This window comes from Portunus trituberculatus, chromosome 7 (assembly GCF_017591435.1).
Source record: "Portunus trituberculatus isolate SZX2019 chromosome 7, ASM1759143v1, whole genome shotgun sequence".
NCBI classification, from domain to species: Eukaryota; Metazoa; Arthropoda; class Malacostraca; order Decapoda; family Portunidae; genus Portunus; species Portunus trituberculatus.
Genome location: NC_059261.1, coordinates 4,389,044 through 4,393,776, shown reverse-complemented (window position 1 = coordinate 4,393,776; position 4,733 = coordinate 4,389,044). Strand labels below are relative to the sequence as shown.

The 4,733-nt window shown below is 44.0% G+C and overlaps 1 protein-coding gene across 1 annotated transcript in view; it reads right to left on the bottom strand.

Annotated features, from left to right (window-relative positions):
* Positions 1-4,422: 4,422 nt before the first annotated feature.
* Positions 4,423-4,733, bottom strand: part of LOC123498572 — a gene marked incomplete at its 5' end in the record, with an annotated part of 3,864 nt that continues 3,553 nt past the window's right edge. The window contains one exon of the mRNA XM_045245792.1: positions 4,423-4,733. This exon is cut by the window's right edge and continues 875 nt beyond it.

Here is a 4,733-nt window from a genome sequence, read left to right as displayed (position 1 = left end):
ACTGTACATATAGCGGTGGCGGTGAAGGTAAAGCGGGAAGGGGATGGACAGTAACATGCAGCCCTTTCAAAAAACTTTGTCAAAAACTGTATGCATCCCCACTTATGACGCTCACACCACGCCGTGAAATATTGCTAGTCCATAGGTCGCATAATAAGGAAATCTTTATTTATCTTCCTTCTCGTCCTCCTCCTCTGTAACAAGTAGTAACATTCTTCCTTCGTTATCTTCTCTTTTACCACTCCTCTTCTTCCTCTTTCTCCTGGTGGTGGCGGCAATAGCTAACAAGAAGTGGCATAGGGTTAAGGGCAGCGTGTATTTGTAACGCTTTGTGAGGGCTGCACAGCACCACAGCACTACAGCAGCACAAGGTGGCACGGCGCTGCGCCTCTCAAGAACTAATGGGAGCGTGTCAGGGCAGTGGGCAGGGCGGTGGCGTCCATGGGTAGGATGGTGATCCTTGCAGGATGGGGTCATTATCACCAGGCGAGGCGCACCTTTGTGGCAGTATGGTCGGTCACCCGTGCACCATTACATCGGTTCTCGACTAGGAACTGAGGCACTACAGCGCCTTTATTACCGGGCTATCAGGGCACTTTGTGGCGCGACTCGGGGGCACAGCTCCGCCATCGCAGGAATAGGAGGTAGTTTGTGGCGCGGCTGTTGATGACTACAGCACTGGTTGTGCACAGGCAAGTGTACTTGTGACAGCACCATTGTTAGAGGAAGGCAATGTATGTGTGTGTTTGTGGCGTTGTACCATGACACAGTACAGTGAGCAAAGTAGCACAATTCCTGCAGTGTCACGGCGGTTAGCCTAGCGTCGCCACCACATTACCACCCCGCCCCTACGAGGCCCCTATGTTTTAAGTGCATAACTTGATAATACTAATTTATATTTGTGTGTAAATATTCCAAACGCAATTATTATTATCACTAATTTTGTCATTGAAAGACTTAACTATCTATCTACTGTAATTACTTAGTGACTATATAGAGTGTTGAAGTATGAAGTGTTATGACGTTTAGCACTCAGAATAGTCTACTTGTTCTATAATTATCTATGTATGCTTTGTTTATGTGTTGGTGATTGTTAGAAGTGTTGTATTTCTCTTTAATTGAGATATTGAAATGTGTGCAGATATACTTAACGGCAGTTTAACCATAATTTACCCTTCACTTATTTTATGCTCTGTTAGACACTGCAAACTAGACAGCCGTGTTTTCAAGAGTGTCTCTACTATTAATACCATCAAAGTCTTGCTAATGTGCCTCTACAGCCGTAAAAACACCCTTCAAAACACGTGATCTTCAACCAGGTAACCGTCACCTCAAAATTTGATTAACATGTCACTAAAACCGCAAAAAAGAAAGAAAGAAGAAAAAACAAACATGAAAATCCGTGGAGAGAGAGACACACACACACACACACACACACACAGACAACGACAGAGACCGAATGTGGTGAGACGTTGTGGGTGCGATAAGGAGAGAGGGAGAGGTAGAAGGGAAAGATGCAGTTTGCCGCGAAAATGACGGTGATGTCGAGTTTCCCTTGAGTGGACGCGTCAAAATTGATGGCAGACGAGGAGGAAGAAGAGGAAGAAGAGAGGAGGAGGAGGAGGAGCAGGAAGGCAGGCCAGATAAAGACTAGTGGGAAGAGGAGCCTAAGGAGATGAGGTAGTGTGCAGTACGTGACGAGACGTATTAAGTGGTGGTGAGTCAGTGATATGGTGATGAGCGTGGTGGTGGTGGTGATGGTGTGTCAGATGGCATAACGAGTGGCTAATGGTGTCGTGGTGTTCAGATGGAGAAATAGTGAAATTGAACGTCGCGATCCTGGAGAGAGAGAGAGAGAGAGAGAGAGAGAGAGAGAGAGAGAGAGAGAGAGAGAGAGAGAGAGAGAGAGTGCCGAAGATGTCAAAGGAGAGGAGAGGAGAGAAAAGACGTACCAGACAGACAGACAGACACTCACATAATATGTCACAAGTATAAGGCTAAGGAGAGAATGAGACGAAAAGACAAAGATGGAGAGCGGTATATTGCGAAGTCGATTAGGTGGCGCTGCTGTTGGCGGCAACCACACACACACACACACACACACACACAAATGGGCAAGCCTCTTAATGTGTAGAGTGTGTTCACCTAACAGTAAATAGGTACGGGATGTAACTGGAGGGGTTGTGGCCTCGCTTTCCCGGTGTGTGGAGTGTGTTGTGGTCTCAGTCCTACCCGAAGATCGATCACGGTCAAGAGCTCTGAGCTCTTTCCGTAGGGGAAAGACTGGCTGGGTGACCAGCAGACGACCGTGGTGAATAACACACTTTATTTATGAAAACAATAATAATGCTCCAACAACAAAAAGAGGAAGAACAACAACAACAACAACAAATGCTACTACCACTATACTCTGTCACTCATTGCCATTCCTCATTCCATCCTTCTCTTACAACACTGTGGAGAAACACCAGGAAGTGCCCAGGAAACCGTGGAAATTGAGTGAAGTATTAAGGGGAGAGACAGTGGGAGGGCAGAGGCACCAGCTGTGTTTGGGTTGGATGACATGATGGTGGGCATAAGAACCGAGACATCACCATCACTTCATCTAAGACACTTCAAAATTGTGGGTTGTTTGTCTAAATTCACGATTAATTCTATCTTTCCTATACACTCCCTTGCTCTGAAAACACAGGAGGAGTGTAGGTAAACATCGATGGACTGACCTGGGGGGAAGGCAGGGGTAGGGTGCCCCTGTGGCTCAATATTTGCGTACGTAATTCATTTTAAGAATCGCAAAAAGAAAGAAGGCGCCCAGACTGGAATGCACTACATTTTCTGACGCGGCGGATACTTTAACAAACACCCAACAAATATAAACTGTACCGAGTCGACGATCAACAGACAAGTCCAACAACAGGGTCCGCCGTGGTACAGTGGAACCATGCGTGTTTTGGGGTCCGAGGGGTCTCCAAGCGCACGGGTTCGAATCCTGTCCACGGTCTGAGTGTAGGTTGGGCTTCCTCACTCAGGGCAACGGTTTCCTAGCGGGTGGGCTTTGAGATAGGTGCTACCTAAAAAAAGTATCCCCTTTAGCCCAGAAATTCCCGTAAAAAGCCCACTTGGTATAAAAAAAAAAGTCTATTTCACAGCAACGTCGCCACAAAAAAAAAAAAAAAAAAACTAGAATATTGAGAAGAAAAATCACAGCCAGACTACATTGTGCTACGTTTTCTGAAGACTGGAAATTAATTTTGTTCTTTCCACACATGTCCGTATAAGAAATTTTAACTTGATTTTTGTTTAATAAGAATTTTAAATTTGAAAATACGAACAGCTACGCTAGACATTTTTGAATATCGTTACTTGGGTCTTGTTTCTGATATTTTTAAGTCATGTAGCAAACACCAACACAATCCTAGGCGTGCTGAAAAAAAAAAAACGTAAAATTTTCAGACTAATCAGTTATTTATTTTGAGAAAAAAAAAAAAAAACAGCTAGACTGGATTGTATTATGGCTTGAAACTTGTTATACTTTGCTAATAACAAATCAAATACCAAAACAATGCCAACTCCATTAGTAAACCAGAAAAAAAAAGCACCTAGAAACACATGGAAAAGCCGAGAGATCACCCTTAGTCTGCCCGCACACGAGCAACTTTTTATTGTGAGTTGTCACAACCAAAAAATTGTCAAATATAGAACACACACATCGCTATGGTAGCCCGCACATGGACAACTTTTCCTGAGGCGACAAAAAAAAATTGAGAGGGAGTTGCGCTCGGGTCAATTTCTCGGACAACACAACTATTGTTGGCAACTGTGGCCGGCGATAGAAAACGTTATTTTAAATGTGAGCCCGCACACGAGCAACTTTCCGTTGTCGCCACCACCCAGCCTGTTGCTGCCTTGCCCTTCATTGTCTTTCAGATTTCAGTGGTGAGAGGATCTGGTAGCTATCATGTCTGTAATAAAAGAGGTATTTGACTGCGAAACACTCATAACAGAGGTAGAGAAGAGACCACCTCTTTATGATTTCCAGCTGAAGGAATACAGCGATAAGAATATAAAAGAGAAGTTATGGCGTGAGGTGTGTGAGGCTGTGGTGAGCGATTGGAATATTCTCTCCCCTGAGGATAAAAAAGAAAAAGGTAAGAAACATATTATATAAACAATAGTTGTCGCCATCGCGTGGCTCGTGTGCGGATGTACCTTGCCGACAACTTTTCGTTGCGACAATTTTTTAATTGCGACAATTTTTTGTTGTGACAACTTGCAATAAAAAGTTGCTCGTGTGCGGGCAGCCTTAATGTGTCCCGTGGCATTGCTCCAGTAACAGTGGCGGGGGGGGGGGGACGGGGAGCAGGGGCGTTGGTCGTGTTGGGCAGTATCGGGCTGTCGGGATGTAACCAATGAAAAAAAATGCAATTTTGTCATGGATGTATTAACAACAATGTTTTTAACAATAAATTAACATACAACATAACCATAACAATAACATTTTTAGGAACACACACACACACACACATACACTCATACGTAAAATTAATGCCGCCTTGTTTCTCTACACCTCCATATTCTTTATCTTACTTTATTTTTTATTACATTCTTTATTGCACGTGATTAACCCTTTACCAGCCACCTGGGCCAGCTTTCCCTCACTACCAATCAATGAGACACCTCTTAATTGTTCCCCAGCCAAACCCAATATTCTAACGTGGAAAAAAAATGCAAAA